At 39.4% G+C, this 22416-nt stretch overlaps 1 protein-coding gene across 1 annotated transcript in view; it reads right to left on the minus strand.

The window, feature by feature from the left end:
• LOC136873950 (transmembrane protein 127) overlaps positions 1 to 9700 on the minus strand; it is a 134995-nt gene extending 125295 nt beyond the window's left edge. Inside the window, exon 1 of the mRNA XM_067147337.2 lies at positions 9564 to 9700. The gene's annotated coding sequence lies outside the window, so the exon portion shown is untranslated. The remainder of the gene's footprint in view (positions 1 to 9563) is intronic.
• Positions 9701 to 22416: the final 12716 nt, after the last annotated feature.

A 22416-nucleotide genomic window follows, 5' to 3' on the forward strand; every position in this document is an offset into this window, starting at 1 on the left:
ATATGTGGCACTATGAAGATAAAAGGTGAACTGAACATGGCAGAAATATTATTTAATTTTTTGTATATGAGGAAACAATGGCAGGAAGGTACTCAGAATGAGGAGATAAAGGCTGTTTGGAACGAGCTCAATGGATGAAGCTGTACACATAAACCGGCTATGGTGGTGGGTTCATGTGAGGTGAATGGAGGAGAATAGGTTACCTAGAAGAATAATGGACTTGGTCATGGAGAGTGAGAGAAGTAGAGAGAGGCCAAGGTGATAATGGTTAGATACGGTTTCTAATGAAATTATCTTTCAGATTACTGGAAATATACAAGACCATAAAGGTACCATAAAGGTAATTACAAATAGAGGATTGTTGAGGAGTTAATTCACAGAGGCTTGCAGACTGAATGCAGAAAGGTATAATAGTCTATACTTAAGATATATATGTATGTATGAGCCATAGAGAACAATAATGTGAGTCATCTTTATTGAATTCACACTCCTTTCCTTTTGATAACAACACTGAAGAAAACTCTGTAAAGATTTGAGCAATTTGGCAGCGAGTATGAAGGCAAACTCAACAGCTCTCCTACTTACTAATGTAACCATCTGTGTATTTCCAAGTGCACTTTCCCCTTCACCTTTGGCAGCTCAAGCCAACATGTGCCTAGTTCAACCACTTACCCATAAGAATACTAACTCTGTTAATTCACTCTTACCTGTTGAGTGAAGAGAGGTTTGCACTGGCTATGCATAATCTGTAGAAATTGTTTGACTGTCAAACTGCCTTACCAAATGCAAAACTAAAAACCAAACAAAACCCCATGGCACTACAGCCCCTGAAGGGCCTTGGCCTACCAAGCGGCCGCTGTTAAGCCCGAAGGCTTGCAGATTACGAGGTGCCATGTGGTCAGTAGGACGAATCCTCTCGGCCATTACACTTGGCTTTCCAGACCGGGACCGCTATCTCACTGACAGATAGCCCCTCAATTCTAATTACATAGGCTGAGTGGGCATCGAACCAGCCCTCAAATCCAGGTAAAAATCCCTGACCTGGCTGAGAATCAAACCCGGGGCCTCCGGGTAAGAGGCAGAAACGCTACCCCTACACCACGGGGCCAGCTAAATGTAGAACTATACAAGATATATGAGTTGTAGCCATATGTGCCTCCACCGTGGAGCAAGACAGCTTGAATAAATTTCATTTCAAGACTGCATGGAGTTTGTTAGAAAAACTGACCAATGAAAGGCATCCAGCCATCTCAAATTTTGAGAGGATTAGTGTTTTTATGCAGTTGAGGAACTTGGACCTACTGTATTTCACAGATAAAGGGTTAGAAATCCCTATTTTAAAGGAAATTTAAAGCCAACTTTAGCAACTGAAATATATTCTTCTAGCTGATGTACCCGTGCTCTACTACGGAATCATCAGAAAGACTGTATTTGTGGTTTTCCCAACTGAAGACAACATAGATCATTACAATGTCAGTAGGAATGTCACGGTTAAAGGCAATGCTATCATATGAAATACTCCATCAAATGAAAAATCGCACATTTTCTCTTTAAATACACAGTACTCTGCTGCCAATCTAACAGTCTAAAGTTCCAGAGGTGGAATGACCAGGTCGCAGACAGCCGCGAACACTCCTCTACTATTATTCCATTAAGTGTGCATACTGCTCATTCCAATCAGTGCTTTAGAATAGGGATTGAATAGCTAGACTGCTAAGATGAGCCAGTGTGTTTACGTACCAGTAGATTCAGAAAATTTATGAACCAGATGAATGGCATGCTAAAGAAGGGAGAGATCTAACTCCCCAGCTACTTCCTGCCAATACAGCTATTCAGGTTGGCTGTGATACTCAGTACGCAGCAGTAATTCCATCTATCAGAGATGAGTGGCAGCAGAACACACAAAGCACATCACAACAAACAATGGTCAATGTAATGTTATCGCTGATCAATTTTATGAGCTTTCTAAATTGTAGGCCTTCACATTTAGTTTTCTTCCAATTTTGGGATAGCTGTACTTCCTCCTAAAACAATAATCACCATTACTATCAATCTTGACATAGTTGGTCTGGTAAAACCGAATAAGACATAAATGATTGGAAATTGTATTCTCTATAACTTTTGTTATGAAGTACTTTTCGATAGGACCAATAACACAGGCACAGTAATTAAAAATTAAGTTTCAGGCACGTTCCCCTTAAGTACCATTTCAATCAGGGTGAATACAATTATTTATAGCGTAAACTACTTTGTTTTTCCCCGACTTAACATACCGATTCTGATTACCATAGCCCATACGGTAAAATTGTACAAGACAACAGAAATGTAATACTATATAACTTTAGTATTAATCAATAACACAAATATTTGAGAATTAAATTTTAGGTGTTTTCCCTAAACTACCATTTCACTCAGCGTGAATAAAATTATTTATGGCCTACATTGTAGTGTCTTATTCCAAGACTTTATATACCGATTTTCATTCAATTATCTTCAGCCGTTTTCTTAGGATGTACGTACGTACGTACATACATAGTAATTACGGAAAATTAAAAAATGCATTTCCTTGCTACTGTGGACATGACTGATACAGAAATACCATTCTTTTTAAATTCCGAGCAATGTATAGACAAAACTCTTATATTATACATATAGATATGAGATGTAATTCGCCAATTGTTTTACTATAGTCTGAAAATTAAATGAACTGACACATTTTTTTAAAAGACTGAATACCTACATATGCATGAAAATGTTACATACTTCACATAATATGTAAAAATATGTAATATTACAAAGATATATAAAAATAAGTCAAATGAAACACAGGTATAACCATATCACAATTTGCCAACATTTTCAGTTGTCTACAAGTAAAGGAATGAAATATACAAAAATTGCATAAGAATCTGGGCCCTAATAATGACACAGTTAAGATATGAGGTAATAAAATTGTTTTGGATCCTCCATATTTTACAACAAAATTATTGTTGTTGGTTTAGATAATTTATGTAGTTTAGTGTTCTCTAATACAGTAAGTACAGTTACTTATTAAATAATCAAATTAAAGGCATGATTAAACTACTTTATAACTAACTGCAAAAAAAAAAAAAAAAACATATGGTAACAGTATTATACCTGAAACAGAAACACCTTAATTAAAATATAATTTTAATTAAAACAGTTATAAACTAAGCAAGTCAAAACTGAAAAGAGATGGCTTCAGATATTACAACGAAAGAGGATTAAACTACTTCAAAAAATTTAAAAAAGAATGTTATGCACTGTAAATCATGGAGAGTACATTCAACCCTTGTCCTGTTTCTCTATGTGGTAGGGTATGAAGATGAATCTTCGTAGCAAGTTTTTATGACAGGATTGCACTTTTTTATGTCAACCTCATCAGAGGAGTTAATGCAAGACATGTTATATGATAGTAGAAAGGGAGAGGGTGAAATCCAGTGCCGCCACATAGTCCACTCCTGTCAAATAATACCAATGACCCTGTTCAGGTCTTAAAAGTCCCCATCGGATGAATGAATCACCATCAACAGCGTCATGCCCTCACTCCATACGAACACTATGGAGAGATCTGGAATTGAATCCAGGCTTTTGGCACGCAATCTAGAGATTAGAATTGTCTACCCCGCCAGCCAACATTCTGATGGTGAAACTTTTTTCGAACAATGGGACTCGAACTGGCGAACCACAGTGTCAGACCATATAGACTTGATGCCTTAACAATCCTTGCTACCAGGAAGACTGCACAGTAAATTGCAGAGTATTTTACATAATTAACGACAAAGTAATCGTCAACAAGAAACAGCAAGGAAATGTCTAGGAACAACACCGTGTAAAGATGGGAAAAAGCGAACATCTTGGTGGAATGAAGTGAGAGTAGCTTGTAAACGTAAAAAGAAGGCCTATCAGAGATGGCTCCAAACAAGGGTCAATGCAAACAGGGAATTGTTCGTAGATGAAAGAAACAGAGCAAAACAAACTGTTGTTGAATCCAAAAAGAAGGCATGGGAAGATTTTGGTAACAACCTGGAAAGGCAAGGTCAAGCAGCAGGGAAACCTTTCTGGACAGTAATAAAGAATTTCAGGAAGGGAGGGGAAAAAGGAGGAACAGTGTTTTGGGTAATTAGGTGAACTCGTAATAGATCCCAGGGAATATATATTATTTTTGCTTCATGTTGCACCGACACAAATAGGTCTTATGGCGACGACAGGAAAGGAAAGGCCCAGGAATGGGAAGGAAGCGGCCGTGGCCTTAATTAAGGTACAGCCCCAGCATTTGCCTGGTGTGAAAATAGGACACTATGGAAAACCATCTTCAGGGCTGCCGACGGTGGGGTTCAAACCCACTATCTCCCGAATACTGGATACTGCCCGCATTTAAACGACTGCAGCTATCAAGCTCGGTTTTGTGTGAAGTTAACATACTAGCAGAAAGGAAAACCCACACAGGGTTGACACCACAAATGACGTCCAGCTGTAAAACTGGGCCAAGTTTAGATTTATGACATCAATCATCTGCATTTAGGACTGTCAGCCAGGTGGCAGATTCCCTATCAGTTGGTTACCTAGTTCTTTCTTAAATGATTTCAAAGAACTTGGAAATTTATCAAACATTTTCCTTGCTAAATTATTCCAGTCCCTAATTCCTCTTCCTATAAATGAATATTTGTCCCAATCTATTCTCTTGAACTCCAGCTTTATCTTCACAGGGCCTACTATGATCTTTCCTACCATGAAAAGCTCCTCTCAAGTTTATTCATCTACTAATGTCACACCAAACCATCTCTCCACTGATAACTCGGAACAACCCACTTATATAACTCTACCACGGATCATTATGAAATTTATTACTTGTAATAGTAACAACCCACATAGTCTAGCAGGTCGTCTCCTTACTCCCAAGTCTTCCCAACCCAAAGTTTGCAACATTTTTGTAACACTACTCTTTTGTAAGAAATCACCCACAACAAATTGAGCTGCTTTCCTTTGCAGTGTTGCCAACCCATGAATCTTTTCTCGGCTACTTTTTGTTAAATATCCGCTAAATTTCGAACTGAAGCAAAATAGCTTATACCAGCTGTTTTAATAAAAGAGATTATCTCAACACTCACCAGTTTCAGAACAGAAGTTCATCATCTTCTCCTCCCCGCACTATATGCTCTCAAGCAAATGTGCTGGGTTGAGGTCCTGTGCTTTCATATGAAGCCACATGGTACTATTATTTTTCAAAATAATTGCTGGCAGTTCACAGCAGCAAAGCACATACGGAAATTTTCAAATCTATTTCGAAAGTTATTTTCACTTTCATTACCGTTTTCATTGTTTTTGATAAGTGCGGAATGAAATGATGTCAATTTTGCATTCATGTTGCACTGCCAATTGATGCATTGTCCATGTTTGGGATCACTGGGAAGCTCAACCAACTAGTATTTTAAAGTTGAATTATTTAACCACTCTTTACAAAATATGTGACTAATTTTAATCCTTCGACTTATTGACGTACCAAAATGAACCTGATGTCAAAAGAAACACGTTATCAAACACGACACTACCCGGCTCATCAAGAGTACAGTAACGATTGTAACAAATTCTGACTGAGGCTGCGGGCCAGAGCTGGTCTAGAAAACGAACGGCAGTATGCAGCATAAGTTCAATACAACGGGAATAAGTAGATTATTATACCGTAGTAAGTTCTATATTATTTTTTCTCCTGGTGATGAAAGGTGATATTGTTACCGCTGAAAATCGCTAAACGAAGTTTGAAAATCCGTCAAAAATCCGCTGTCCGCTAAATGGAAAATTTATCCGCTGTTCCATTTAAAAATCCGCCAAATTTGGCAGAAAACCCGCTGATCCTTTGGATCTATTCCAGTTCTGTTATCAAATAATCCTGGTGTGAATCACATACACCGGAACCTTACTCAAACTGAGGTCTTAGCAGAGTTTTTTTTTTTTTTTGGCTACGTGGAAGGAAGCGGCCGTGGCCTTAATTAAGGTACAGCCCCGGCATTTGCCTGGTGTGAAAATGGGAAAACACGGAAAACCATCTTCGGAGCTGCCGACAGTGGGGCTCGAATCCATTATCTCCCGACTACTGGATACTGATTGAAATAATAACATTAAGTTATTTATTAGACCACCTAATCAATACAAAATCGTCTTGGATGATTTACATAAATTTGTTAGCTAATAGTGGTACATGTTTCGCCTTCCCTGAAGGCATCATCAGCCATAGTCTTAACCTTAAATTAAAAATAAGCGTCTAAATAACATGTAGTAATGAAATGAATTTTAAAATCTTGAAGAGATTTGAAGTAAAATAATATTAAAAATAACAATGATGGTTTGATAATACAATGTGATGAGATATAATAGTGGAAGTATTAACAAAATTAACATTAGAAGGCTGCTAAAATAAGTACAATGGATAAAACAACAGATTGTTATACAACAAGTAGTAAGATTGCATAAAAGTAAAGTTGATAGTCTGGCGGTTATAATTAGACGATGGCGAAAAATCGTATATAATCAAAGTAAAGAAGAGAGAATAAAAGTCAAAGTTAGTCGAGAGATCCGAAGTTAATCATGATCTTGAAGATAAAAGATGAAAGTCAGATGCATATGGTGAAGTTGTAGAACACGTTGAGGATATGAAGTTGGTGAATAGAAGTTGAAGAACAGTTTCAAATAGGATCACTATGGACCATCTCAAAATTTGAAGTGATGTTCAAATGTTGTAAATTGTGAGTTTGTAGATATTCTAGTTGAAAAAGTATATAAAAGTGGAATCATTTGATGGTGACAAAGATAGCTTGTAACATTATGAGTTAGAAGTATTTGCAACAGTAGACTTCTTGCTACGTGTGTTATAACTCATGATATTTATTACATGTAATACTGGATACTGGCCGCACTTAAGCGACTATAGCTATCGAGCTCGGTTTAGCAGAGACTTAGAAGCCCTCTCGTTTCCATCCTCACTACAATCCCAGAATATTCTCATATCCATAAGAGGAGATCTCTAACATTCATTTACAACCTTATTTATGTGATTTTGCCAATAATCTTTCCTTATATTAACACCTAATTATTTACAGTGATCTCTGTGAGGTACAGTCACCCCATCAAAACTAATTCAATCGGAGAGGACTTTCCCTCTTGGTGAAACTTATAACCTAACACTCTATCCTGTTTACCATCATACCACTGTCTGCTGTCGAGGTCTTTTTGCAGTCGCTCACAATCCTGTACCTTAATTACTACCCTAAACAGATAACATCATCTGCAAAAAGCCTTAGCTGTGATCCAGTCCTTTACTCATATCATTTTTATACAAAAGAAAACGAAGGTCCAATAAAACTGCCTTGTTGCCACCCCCACCCCCTTAATTGTTACAGGATCAGGTATTGCTTCACCTACCCTAATTCTCTGAGAGTTATTTTCTAGAAAATGAACCACTCAATCAACCACTCTTATGTCTAGAACAATAGCTCTCATTTTCATCAGCAGTCTCTCATGACATACCCTATCAAAAGCTTTAGATAGGTCAATAGTGATACAGTCCATTTGACTTCATGAGTCTAAAATATATCTATCTGGAATCCCACAACTAGGGAACTATCCCTTCTTAACAATAATCATAACGTTTGACACTTTACAAACTGAATGAGAGAAAGCAGGGGTGGTGCGTGGTATTGTTGCAGTGTTGCAAAACTCCCAATAATTTTACACTTCATTTGTCATCTTTTCTTCTATTTTTTTTAGTTTAGTAAACTCAACATATTCTAAGATATGTTAAAATCAACCACCTTTGATCGTTCGATGTACTAATGCTTCGTAATGGACCAATAAACGCTGCCAGCTTTGAATCATACTCAGGGAGTTCGCTTTCCTACGCCAACTCCCAAGCAGTAAGCCTATACTTGTATGTAGCGTCAGGTAGCATCCTCGCCAATATCGGACCTTGGGTGCTGCACAGGACCAGCAAACCCTCTATCGCGTAACAACTTCAAATGTCTCTTAGACTACACCGTTCTACGGAGATGACTTCATGCCTGCTTTCTCTCCTCTCGCAACGGTAATTTCTTTCCCACGCTACTGGCGTACACCATACTAATCTACCCATAACATTATCAACATTTTACATCAATGAAAAACAGGAGGGCAAATTTTAAATTCAAGTGAGGTAAGAATATCTGTAGTTATGCTATATAATCAGCCTCTTATTTCCTGTATTTTAATTGCCAGATATATTTTTTAATAGGAATGTAGTTCATTACTTAATGATAACAGAGTTTCATGTTATTTCTGTAAGCTTCTCATTAAAACTGTGATATTGAAAAATTTGGTGCAACGCCCAGCTTCAGATATCACCAGCTGCCACTAAAAGAAAGAGAACAGACATGAAGAGCATGCAAATGAAAGACACCTCAGGCCTTGCAAATCTCATACTGCCCAGGTCATAAGTTGACTAAGAGGAGTAGGATATGAAAGGAAACACATCACATACAATTGATCATTGCAAGTTTAAGGGCACAATAGCTATTGGGAGGTGAAGGACCATCAACAGCTCAAGTGTCATACATAACACGTCTTTTGGCCAGTTGGTGTGGTATGTGACTCATTCGAACAGGACAGCATACAACTGGCAAATGAAGCATGTTTGAATACATTCAATTTTCTCTGGAAGTATTTATCCCACTTTTAATAATAACGTTATTGGTTTTATATCCCACTAACCACATTTTAACGATTTTCGGATACGCCGAGGTGCTGGAATGTTGTCTCGCAAGAGTTCTCTTACGTGCCAGTAAATCTACCCACGGCAAGCTGACATACACGTATTTGAGCACTTTTATACATCACGGGACTGAGCTTGGATCGAACCAACCAGGTTGGGCTCAGAAGGCCAGCTGAGCTACTAGGCCCGGCTCCGATTTTCGAAATAATCACAGCAGTAAATGGGTAATGTCCATAAGTTTAAAGGTAGATGTAGAAAAAGGGGAAGTCCCACTTAAAAACAAAGTTGATACCGTACCATTATTTCAGCAGATATTGACGCACTGGAAAACAACAGCGAGTTCCAATATGAGCCTTTTAATAAAATTAACGAAAATTAAAACAGAATGGCAATACCTCGTGCAGGTTACGAGTTATTTAAAATGGATTTCTTAGCTGAATAACCCTCTAAAGGTCCGGCCCAGAAACAAACAAAATTGCGTTTACGACTATCAACAGAACAAAAAAAATGCAAAGTACTGAAAATTCTTGTGTTCATATTACTCATAACAAGTAAGCTATTAGCTTCAAGCGCAAATAAATAAAATTCATAAACCGAAGAGACTGTGTCCTTGTGGCAGCCTCCTCATGGGGGAAGTTGTATTAATAATAAAATTAATAATAATAGCAAAACGAAACTCAAGCCGAAAATAAAACCATGGATGATTGTTTTATAAAACCAGAAGTTTAAATGCTACTTCTAGTTTCAGTAAACCTGACATGCACAATATCCTTGAAAAACAGTAAACTCGTGTGCTACTTACATCAGTTTCCCAAGTATAAATTCGAAGAACATTGAATAAGTTGTATAAGTATTCACCGTTTGACGCGGGATTATTTGTTTTTCACATCAGCTGATTTGACAAGACAACCTACAAAACTTCTACTTCTTCTTCTTCTTCTTCTTCTTCTTCTTCTTCGTGGTTGGCTTTTGGACATCGTCGTAAGACGCTACGTCCAGTCACTGGTTTGCGGGATAAGTAATGTTTGGGAGAGGTACCAACATTAGAGGAAATTAGTACACTACGAGATAGTAGGGTTAGCTATGTAAGGAAGCTAATTACAGCCGGAAATAATGAAACTGAGGAAAATACCATTAATACGGAGGCTAAACTATCAAGGCATAACACAAAAACACTGGGACACAGGGTTCTAATGCTTCACGTCTGTGTGGTCTGCCACGACGTCTTACTACAGTAGGGCCCACGAGAGTTGAAGTCTGACGTTTAGCGCAACCGGCGAGAAAAAGTTGACTAACGCTGCTCGAAAATGGCCTGTTGCTATGGCAACGATAACAGAGTTGCAACATTTTAGGACGCTATAATCACGTGGATTGGCTTGCTCTCAGTCACTTTTGTCGTTCATATTCTGACTGATTTATTTTCTCGATGAAGTATCGTCTTCCTATTGTGTTTATTATACCGTAGTTTATTCCTGAATTGTACAGGTACCGTTAACAATCCGAGTTAAATAATAAAAAACTATCAATGTGGGTAGTGTTGTTCTATTCTGTGATTAACATGTGCATTTGTTGAGGTTGTCAGAAACTGTTAATTTTGTTAGTGATTATGAAATCTTTTATATATATCGATAATGTCGTGTTCTGTCTTAAATGCTGGAATTATTAACACTAGCTTAGGAACCGGTCAAGGGTAAATGAATTGTATTAGGCCTAGGCCTACATGTTTTATTAAACACTCAGCCTGTCTCAAAGTGTGGTAGGCTGCAATTGGAGGTAACTATGACAACGCAGCGTACTTCGTAGTTACAGCTTTCGCCGCTCACCTGTCAGACTTCAACTCTCTTGGGCCCTACTATACAAACGAACTAGACCGGACCACAAATAGGGGTGGGATGCGAAAGTTCGTACCTATAGGGAAGGAAAAAAGGGTACAATTGGATGTTACAGGTAACTAAAAAATTGAGTATGAAGGCTACAACGCGAAAAGACGGTTGGAGCACTAAACAGGAAACATTTAAAGGCAGTTGGTAACCCGCATGAAGAAGCTTAGCTATGAACAAATACAGTAGAGACAATACACGACACTTACGGATTTCGCCTTGCTAAAATGGGAGACAATTCGACGGTGGCGCTCCTAGTGACTTGACCTGAACAAATCGCGCTAAATTCAAATATCAATGGAAATGTATATACGGAAATGGATAAATAAATTACGTCTAGAAAGAAAGTGGTATTGAGATATTAACAGCGAAGTTGCTAAAGCAATTCTGGATAAATGAATGAAGAATTATTTAAAAGGTTATTATTCAAAGACTGAAATTAGACATATAAACAAGGTGTGAAATGAACTGCTGTGAAATGGCTTGATCTTTCATTTATGCATTACTTTTTTAGCTTTAGCATACCTGCCTGAAATCTTACGGTTGGATTTGTCTTTTTTCCTCATTTAAAACAATGTATCATCACATTAAGACATTTGTCAAAAATATCGGCACATTCCTTACACATATGATACAATGAATTAACATTTAATAGCTGGACAATTTTCCTCTTAACACGAAGAAAGAAAGAAAATCTATAAAATCCCGGCTTTAATCTGAGAAAGGGATAAAAGAAAGAAAAGTTTGAAAATGTTGACGATAGTGATGCTTTGAGGAATATTTACGTACAATTAAAGTAAAAATGTAACATACCCTTGGTTGTATAGTCGAGGATTTTTAAATTCGCTGGCCTGGAAACGATCTGAACAGATCTTATAATTCTTATACAAGCGTAACGTCCCTTCTTTCTTGTACACTTTCTCCAAATCGCTTCTGTGACATTTCAAATCCCACAGATCACACCTACAACAAGGTTAACTGCTGCACTATACAATAAAATATGCGTATAATATTTTAAGCCCGTTAAAACATGGGTCGAGCCGGTCAGAAGATTATGAAGTACTATAAAAATCTGTCACTGGAAGAATACATACGCAAACACAATATTACTTACATGTTCTTGTCACGAGGGAACCTGAAGAACGAGCGCGCATTTTTCTCTACTTCGTAATTACTGCAGCCAAACACAGCACATACCTTTCCCCTCATGTTGAGAGGAGATATCAAGGAATGACACACGCTACTATTTAATTCTGTCAACTCACTGAAAACGCATAAATAACACCAAAAACTTCACACAAAAATACACGTGCTCTTATGACAGAATCAGTACCGTTCAGGTCTATCCGCTAGAGTGTGCTCCAATAGCTGTCCCTCGATATCTCGCTCAGTGTCGTGTATTGTCTCTACTGTATTTGCTATGAAGTCGCGACGTTGATGTGCATTTGTCTGACACTGAAAAAAGAAGTGATGTACAGTAGCTACTGCCCGACAGCATGGGCAGAAGTTACTTTCGAGAAGATGCAGGCGATAGAGATGAACAGGTGGACAGAAGAATCTCCTCGTGTACTAATTTTAACTTAGGCGTCCATGGGTCGTTCGGTCCCATTTCCGCTATTAAATCTGCTAATTGTTTAAGGGCGGTTCGACAGTATTCATTAGAAATAACGTTTGGTTTACAAGGTAAAGCCATGACAGAGGGAGATGCCGGTAGTGGTGCGTGGGGATCCGTAGGTTGCCCTTGAGGACTTGATTTCCGTGACATAGATGCAGTCTCGGTAGGAGTAGCAGGTATCAAACGCACCATTGGAGTGCCAGAACGTTCTGGAACCGATTTCGGATTACTTATCAAATTCAGGTATGATGCCCTGTCATAACCTGGTGTGACAGGTGGGCGGGGAGGGTTCCGAACTACCATAGTAAATTTACGCTTTCGAGGGAGAGTTTCTTCCGATTGGGAAGATCTACTGGGTAAAGGAGGGAAATGTTGTGGCATCGTAAGGGGGTTAGATATGGACGCTAATGGGGCAAAAGAGTTTTTTACTTCGAAATATGATTTGTTTTACACTCATAATGCGTTTAATTTCCTTCTGTTGTTTGTGGACTTCACAACATTCAGCCCCCGCAGGGTGATTTTCTGCACAATTAGCGCATTTAACTAGTAGATGAGTGCAGTCTTCGGTAGAGTGATTTAGTGAACAGTTTCCACATCGCGGCTCCCTGGAACGACAATTAGTGGCGGTGTGTCCATACCGCTGACATCGTTTGCATAATAAAGGAGAGAATATAAAGGCCTGAACCTCTAAAATGACTTTAAAAATGGACACACTTTTCGGAAGTTGTTGACTTTCGAATACAACCTTCACAGTACCTGTAGGGATATATTCAGTTTTTCCTTCTTTGGATGAACGTCTATTTAGACGTTGTACATTCACTACAGGATATGGTGAGTCTAAATAAGTGAGAATGTCGTATTCGGAGATAGTAGTGTCTACTCCCCGTATTACCCCTACTCGCTGAATATTCGAGGACGGAATAAAAGCTGTCAATTTTTTTTCTGTAAGAATGGGATGAGAAAGAAAGGCGTTTGCAGCCTTACTAGACATGAAAGTAACTTGAATTCTATTTCGGCCCTTCCTATGGATGGCCTTGACGTCACCAATTTGCCTCTCATAGAAAATCCGACCCAGAGTCATAGGGTGAATATGTCCTATTTTATTTTGAGATTCAGTCGATTCGACAAATACTATGTAAGGGCCAAGATGAGTATTAGAATAGGTAGGTACAGGAACGTGCGGACGTTGATCCCTGTCACGTATTGAATCTTGAGAACTATCTCGGTGGGTATCGGTATTACTAGTGTCCATGTGTAAGTCCTCACGCACGGCATCTTTACCGATATCAGGAGGTCGTCCTAAAGGGCCACCTCCACTATCTACAGACATAGTAGTCCAAAAGGGAATTACACTATACTAGCACCGGAACAAACACAAAAGAAAATTTACGAAGAGACAAACACAAACATAAAACACTCTACTTATCTACAGATGGGAAAAAGCCGCTGCACCAGTGACTGGAACGAGACGTGTGCACTGCACAACAGCCGAACACCGAATGTCTTCCTCTTCTTCTTCTCCTCTTTCTTCAACTATATGCCTATTCTCCTTGAGGTGGGGGGAGTTGTAACATGAGGGGGAGTCCAAGGCCAACTAGATACACAGGCCATAAGGCTCCCCCTCCACTTCGGGCGCTACGTCACACCAAATACAGTAGAGACAATACACGACACTTACGGATTTCGCCTTGCTAAAATGGGAGACAATTCGACGGTGACATTTGTCAATAAAAATATCGGCACATTCCTTACACTCTAAAAAGAAACAAAAATTGTTAAAGGAGCATGAAAGATTTTGTAACTTGCTGGATAGAGTCTACGTTAAACGTGAGCTGAACTATAAAGGAGGAAAGGTTTTATTTCTTGTTTTTTTTGCTAGTGGCTTTAACGTCGCACCGACACAGATAGGTTTATGGCGACGATGGGATAGGAAAGGCCTAACAGCTGGAAGGAAGCGGCCGTCGCCTTAATTAAGGTACAGCCCCAACATTTGCCTGGTGTGAAAATGGGAAACTACGGAAAACCATCTTCAGGGCTGCCGACAGTGGGATTCGAACCCACTACCTCCCGATGCAAGTTCTCAGCCGCACGCCCCTAACCGCATGGCCAAATCGCCCGGTAGGAGGAAACTTTTATGTTGTCATCCAGTCTTTAAAAAAATAAAGACGTTGATTTGTTTCCATGTAAGAACCTAACGTGGCATTACTAAGAAGAACTAACTTTGCAAGCCTTTAAAGTATTAATAGATAGGCCTATAGCTTATAAGGTAGCATGCATTTCTTTTTTGCAAGTTGCTTTACGTCGCACCAACACAGGTAGGTCTTATGGCGACGATAGGACAGGAAAGGGCTAGGAGTGGGAAGGAAGCGTCCTTGGACTTAAGATACAGCCCCAGCATTTGCCTGGTGTGAAAATGGGAAACCACGGAAAACCATCTTCAGGGCTGCCGACAGTGGGGCTCGAACCCACAATCTCCCGAATAGGGCCTACTGGGCATAATTTCTAATAATAACTGTGTTAGTAGGAAAATGTTTGAAAAGCTGTGCAAGAGCAATTTACAAACCACTTTTCAAAACCCATTTGACGAAACACAAGAAATAAATAATTGTTTGATACTGGTCATTTATTTAAAATCCTAATAAATAACTGGCTTAATGAAGCTGACAAATCCTGATTTTGACAACCCTGAGTTAGACAAAAAAATGTCTATCTGAGTCTGTCTAGTGCGGCCTTGGCTTGCTCCTGCCCTGGACCAAACGGTACCAGACTCTTTTAGAGCTACAAAATGTAAACCTGAGGATTCTCAGATAAAAATTCTGATTTCGCTTGTCAAGAATGTTCTGGAAAATGAAAACGTCATGTTTAAAACATGCAGTGATTAAATAAATAGTTTTAAACATTTCGTTGACAAATGTATATACATCTTTTGTAATATATTATTGAATAACAATAGAAAAGTTACCGTAGACAAACTCATGGCTAAGAAGAAGAAATCCTCAGGAAAATAAAAATGTATAAACTGAAACCTTAGGAATTGTTAGGTAAGTTTTAAGTTGCTGCTTAATTTCTAAGAAAGGTTTCAGACTATTGTTGTGAATCATGTATTTTCCTAGTAACATTACAACTATTTGTAAACGTATTATGCGTTCTAATCTTTTACACGATACCGTGTTCAGTTACAAGTGACAGATGTCAGCATAATTTTAAGTAAAGAAGTGTACACATACTGCCCAGCCAGTTTTCTCCCCGCATAAAACTCGTGTAGTATACAAGCCTGAGTAAAGCCACAATTGAAGGAGTGTTCACTTATATCGTTAAGGTTGAATAAATGAACAATATCATGGTGAAAGTGAGAGTGGGCCCTACACTGCCATGCTGAACGCCAGCCACTATCGTGACGTCACGGTCCGAGCCTTGTGGCCTGTCTATCTAGTGTGGCCTTGGGGAGTCCTAGATTCACCGCCATCTAGCACCACGCGTGACGTCACACAAAGCCGAATATAGCCGACTCTTTCTTTCTTTCTTTCTTTCTTTCTTTCTTTCTTTCTTTCTTTCTTTCTTTCTTTCTTGAGGATATTGGTTGGGATTGAGTGTTCTGTTTCCCAGTCTCAAGCCATACATAATATTTCACTTAATTCACTTTACGATACACACGCATCACGAGTAAACTTTATGTGTACAAGTATACCAGGTAATATGAAATATTAAGAAATACTACAACACCTTCAAAATAATAAAAGATGTGGGCGAAGCCTTGGACCTATAGAAGTGTCACTTCCATAAACGCAGGGAAACAAATAATCGAATGTAGCATAATTACAACCCGATTTGAGTAGAGTCAAGAAAATGGTTGAGGATTGTGATTCTCTGTGGTGATGGTTGAAATAACAAGACTGAGACTCGCGTAGGCAAAGGTACGTGAATACTTACTAATTTCCGAAGTAAGAGTCGTTGTTGAGGTGCATATTGTGGACAATGAAAAAATAAATGATCACTATCGCCATTAATACACTGACTGACAGAGCAAATGCAACACCAAGAAGGAGTGGTTCGAAAGGGATGAAAGTTGGGGAAAAAACAGAGACGGCACGGACGAATAATTGATGTTTATTTCAAACCGATATGCAGGTTACACAATGCGCACGGCATCGACTCAGTAGGATGTAGGACCACCGCGAGCGGCGATGCACGCTGAAACACGTCGAGGTACAGAGTCAATAAGAGTGCGGATGGTGTTCTGAGGGACGGTTCTCCATTCTCTGTCAACCATTTGCCACAGTTGGTCGTCCGTACGAGGCTGGGGCAGAGTTTGCAAACGGCGTCCAATGAGATCCCACACGTGTTCGATTGGTGAGAGATCCGGAGAGTACGCTGGCCACGGAAGCATCTGTACACCTCGTAGAGCCTGTTGGGAGATGCGAGCAGTGTGTGGGCGGGCATTATCCTGCTGAAACAGAGCATTGGGCAGCCCCTGAAGGTACGGGAGTGCCACCGGCCGCAGCACATGCTGCACGTAGCGGTGGGCATTTAACGTGCCTTGAATACGCACTAGAGGTGACGTGGAATCATACGCAATAGCGCCCCAAAACATGATGCCGCGTTGTCTAGCGGTAGGGCGCTCCACAGTTACTGCCGGATTTGACCTTTCTCCACGCCGACGCCACACTCGTCTGCGGTGAATATCACTGACAGAACAGAAGCGTGACTCATCGGAGAACACGACGTTCCGCCATTCCCTCATCCAAGTCGCTCTAGCCCGGCACCATGCCAGGCGTGCACGTCTATGGTGTGGAGTCAATGGTAGTCTTCTGAGCGGACGCCGGGAGTGCAGGCCTCCTTCAACCAATCGACGGGAAATTGTTCTGGTCGATATTGGAACAGCCAGGGTGTCTTGCACATGCTGAAGAATGACGGTTGACGTGGCGTGCGGGGCTGCCACCGCTTGGCGGCGGATGCGCCGATCCTCGCGTGTTGACGTCACTCGGGCTGTGCCTGGACCCCTCGCACGTGCCACATGTCCCTGCGCCAACCATCTTCGCCACAGGCGCTGCACCGTGGACACATCCCTATGGGTATCGGCTGCGATTTGACGAAGCGACCAACCTGCCCTTCTCAGCCCGATCACCATACCCCTCGTAAAGTCATCTGTCTGCTGGAAATGCCTCCGTTGACGGCGGCCTGGCATTCTTAGCTATACACGTGTCCTGTGGCACACGACAACACGTTCTACAATGACTGTCGGCTGAGAAATCACGGTACGAAGTGGGCCATTCGCCAACGCCGTGTCCCATTTATCGTTCGCTACGTGCGCAGCACAGCGGCGCATTTCACATCATGAGCATACCTCAGTGACGTCAGTCTACCATGCAATTGGCATAAAGTTCTGACCACTCCTTCTTGGTGTTGCATTTGCTCTGTCAGTCAGTGTATATCCACAAGTACAAGATGGACTGTTATCGATATGGAAACGATGTTTATAAGTGGGAGTTAAAGAGTGATTAAAACGTAATCGTATAATATTGATAATATATCGACGCGTGTACGATCCTTTAAAACACCATGGTTGTTTCGGAATGTTAGGCTGCAATTGGTAATAATGTTGTCCTTTCGTACCTGCAGAAAGTCGCCATAGTGTATGCCAGGCCTGATTAGCGTCCATCTTAATACGTGAAAATAGGTCTGAAATCGGAATTCTAATTTGTAGTAGATTTGAGGTATCATTACTTGCCTCTTTAGCTGCCGAATCGGCTTTATCATTACTGAAATTATTAATATGCCCTTTTATCCAGATTAACGTTATATAAAAGCCTGACTTCTCGAGTTGATAGATCAGGTCTTTAACTTCGTATATATACATATTATAAGTTTGTGAAAAAGATTGTAGCGCTTGGAGAACACTTTGGGAATCGCTAAATATATTTATCTTCTGGAATCTCAGTCTTTGAACATATAAAAGTGCTTGATAAATCGCATAGAGTTCGGCTGTAAATACAGTTATACTATTCGGTAAAGGATATTTGAAACTTAGTTGTACTTGAGAATCAAAGAAGGCTGCTCGTACTCCATTATGTGATTTTGCCCCATCGGTAAATATATTATAATCTTGTGAATGTAATAATCCTTTAAATTTTTTATGAGTAGGGTAATACGAGTCGATTTCGCGTGAATATTGGGTCAATGGACAGGAAGAAGATATAATTATGGACGGTCTGAATGTAAGAATGTCATAATTGTACGAATACATAATTAAGCGGGGTGTTTGTAGAATGGATTCATGAATATTCTGCATGTCAACATATGCCATATATATCGCTGGGTATCGGTGATTTGTTGGGGGACGCTGTTGATAGTATTCATACAATAATTTCAGTTTAGGAAATATAATAGAGTTCGATCTACCGATATGTTTGAGCAGAAATTTTTTCGCAATTTTTAATCGACGTATATAAAGAGGTTCTTCTGTGGCTTCAACCAACAAAGCGTTTGTAGGTGTTGTTTTAAGTGCACCAATACTTAAACGTGAAGCGGAAAATTGTATTCTATCTAATTTTAAATGATTTTGTTTGGGTCCTAAGTCAATTATATGTGCACTGTAGTCCAATGTAGATCGAATGGTAGCGCCATATAACTGTAAAGCTGAAGAGGGTTCAGCACCCCAATTATGCCTAGTTACTGTTTTCAAAATGTGGATATAACGTTCTGACTGTGTAGTTAACCGCTGAAGTTGATAATTCCAATTTAAATTTTGATCTATACAAATTCCTAAATATAAATGTTGGGGGACAAAGGGGATCCTATAATCATCGAAAGTAATAGGACTTTTGTCAAAAACTCGTTTGGTAATGAAAACCATTGCTGCACACTTAGGTAGTGAAAGATGGAGGCCATGAGAAGTTAGCTACCGAAAAACAAGACTCAGGACATGCGATATTGTGTTCCTACAATTGTCAATGTTAGTATGGGAATAATAAATGACATAATCATCTGCAAAAGCTACTCTACGGGCATAAGGTGTTACAATAGTTTCAAGTTCCTGCATATATAAAGCAAATAGTATTCCACCCAAGATGGACCCCTGTGGTAAACCGTTCGATGTTTGATCACTGTCAATTTGATATTGGGTAGATTTGACTGTAAAAGTACGGTTTTTGAATAATTGGTGCAAAATAGATATAAAATTAAAGGGAAATCCATAACTAGATAATTTTTCCAATAATACATGCAATAACACTGAATCATAAGTACCTTTGATGTCCGAGAAACCGGCAATAGTAGTTTGCTTCCGCCATTTAGCTAATAAAATATCGAGGATCAATATAGTGATAGGATCCTGTGTACTGCGTCCTCGCATAAAGGCAAATTGATACTTAGGAAACAGGGAGTAATATTCTAACGTCCACGCCATTCTTTTCAGTAAAATTTTGCAAAATGTTTGCGTATGCATGATCCTAATACAATTCCTCTAAAATTTTCGGGTGCATTTGGACGTTTGGTGGGTTTTAATATTGGGGTTATAAAAAAATTATTCCATTGTGATGGTACTTGAAGAGACGTAAGAATATCATTATAATATTGTAGTAATAAGATGTGGGCTTGGGGAGGAAGTAATTTCAGCATATTATACGTAATAACATCCGGTCCTGGCGATGAACTATTGACATAAGATATTACAGATTGAAGCTCATTGTAGATTATTGGTTGTAACAATGTAGTGAACTGGCGAGAAGAAAGGGATGGTGAAGGTAAAAATGGAGGAATAGCCGAAACTGGGGTGATCGATTGCAGAAATTCTTCTAAGACCATACGAGGAAAGGAATATTGAGCTTGATATTGAAACGATCTCGTTATCATACGAATGGCATTCCATAATTTTGCTGAGGGTTGCTGAGGGGTTAATGATGAAATAAATGCTTGCCAAGCCTTACGTTTCTTGGTATTAAAAACGAGTTTCGTCTTTGCGATATTCTTTCGTAATTGCAGATAATTGTGTTGAGTCATAGACTGACGGTATAATTTAAATAGTTGTTTTCTCTTAATTATGAGATCATTACAGACTTTATCCCACCATTTAATGACGTTACCCGGGGGAGGACTAGATGCTTTGATAGTGCTGCAAGGGTGAAATGTATTTAAGTATTAGGTCATATAATCAACTAATGATGTGAAAGTTATATGTCTACCACGCTCCTGCTGCAGAGTATGAGTAATATATGCACGATAAGTTTGTGAATTGAAATTTTTGTATGATCGGACATTACTTACTTTGTGCAAGGCTAATGATGTAGGGACATATTGTCTAACTCCATACGTTATGAGAATAGGGAAATGATCGCTGGTGTGAGTGTCTACCAAAGTCTGCCATGTGGTAAGGGGAACCATATTCTTACGGCAAAGCGTCAGATCCACTGCGCTAGGTGGGGATCCGGGAGGTGAAAGACGAGTCGGGGAGCCGTCATTTAAAATGAAAAACTCGTGTCGATCAGACATTAATAATAAATTTAACCCTTTTATCGTATCTGTTGTACATCCCCATTCGGTGTGATGACAATTGAAGTCTCCTACAACGAGTCAAGTGCTGCAAGGGTGAAATGTATTTAAGTATTAGGTCATATAATCAACTAATGATGTGAAAGTTATATGTCTACCACGCTCCTGCTGCAGAGTATGAGTAATATATGCAACGAAGATATGCTGAAAGTGTGCAAATTGAGGAAAAAATTGTGCCCATTGTCCTTGGGTGACATAAATGTGCGGAGGACAATATATATTCATAAAACAAATGTTATAATAAACTATTCCTACCGCATAAGTGTGTGGGATAAAATATAGAAGAGTTAGCGTGGTATAACTTAAGGACTTCTGAATGCACGTGGCTACACCGTCATAACCGTTACCATCATGTCGTATGACCTGATAGCAACTTAATTGAAAAGGAGAGTTAGGTTTAAACTACGTTTCCTGTAAAATATGAAATTAGCCTGAGTCTCATTTATTAATAAATGCAATTCATGTTGCTTGGAAGTGACACTTCTACTGTTCCATTGCAGTAATTTGATCATAAAGTAATATTCACGATATGATCCCTCAATTTATAGATGACATTACCTAGTTGGGGTTCGTGCCCTAAGTGCTGTATTAACATTATTAGAATACGTTGAATTTCGTTGTGAAGGTATTCCTTCGTGGGAATATAACTTGTGGCTTGGGAGGCCGAAATATTTCTCTGATCGCGTTGCTGAGACGGAATATTTTGTGCATGTAACACTGGTTCAGGTGCCACCGTTGTACTCGATGACGGAGTTGGTCGTTCTGAAGGTGCATGCTCATTCCTAAGAATGGCTAAATAACCCTGCTTATCAAAACCAGGCTCAGGTATGGAGGGTTGAGATTGTAAGATAACTTGAGTAAACTTGCGTTTTCGTGGATTTTCTATTGGTGGTGTTCGATTGTCGTGTGATAATGGATTTTCACGTGGTAATGGAGGAAATTGACTCGGCTGTTGATCTGGGTAGTAAACTGGGAGTGCTATTCGAGCCTTTGCCTCCGGAAATGAGAGGTATTCTGTACTCATAAGATTTTTAATTTGGACTTGATATTTATGCTCAGGACAATCCTGTGATCCCGTAGTATGGTCCTTCTTACAATATGCACATTGAAGAAATTTTTCAGTACAGTCTTTAGTTTCGTGTAATTGGGAACATTTTTCACATCGGGAATTTTTTGCTTGATATTGTTTTATAGTGTGTCCATATCGCTGACATTTTCGGGAACGAATAGGTGGAAAAAATGAAGGGCTCAACTTCCATTTAAACTTTATATAAAGCTACCCGTTGAGGTAGCATTTGAGCACGGAAAACAATCTTAATAGTGCCGGTAGGCAGATACGTTGTTTCACCGTCCTGGACAACCCTACGATTTAAACTTTGCACGGACTTAACTGGTGCTACAGATTCTAGATGGTTGAGAATTTCCTCATTTGAGATGCCCTTATCAACCCCACGTATTATTCCCACTCGTAATACTTGGGAAGAGGGAATATACGCCTTAATTTTCAATGTTTCTAAGATCGAATTTCGCAAAAAAGCATTGGCCTGCGTGGCATTATGAAAGGTCACCTGGATTCGGTTTCTTCCTTTACACTGAATGGATTTGACATATAA

The sequence above is a fragment of the Anabrus simplex genome, chromosome 5 (assembly GCF_040414725.1).
Source record: "Anabrus simplex isolate iqAnaSimp1 chromosome 5, ASM4041472v1, whole genome shotgun sequence".
In the NCBI taxonomy this organism is placed as follows: Eukaryota; Metazoa; Arthropoda; class Insecta; order Orthoptera; family Tettigoniidae; genus Anabrus; species Anabrus simplex.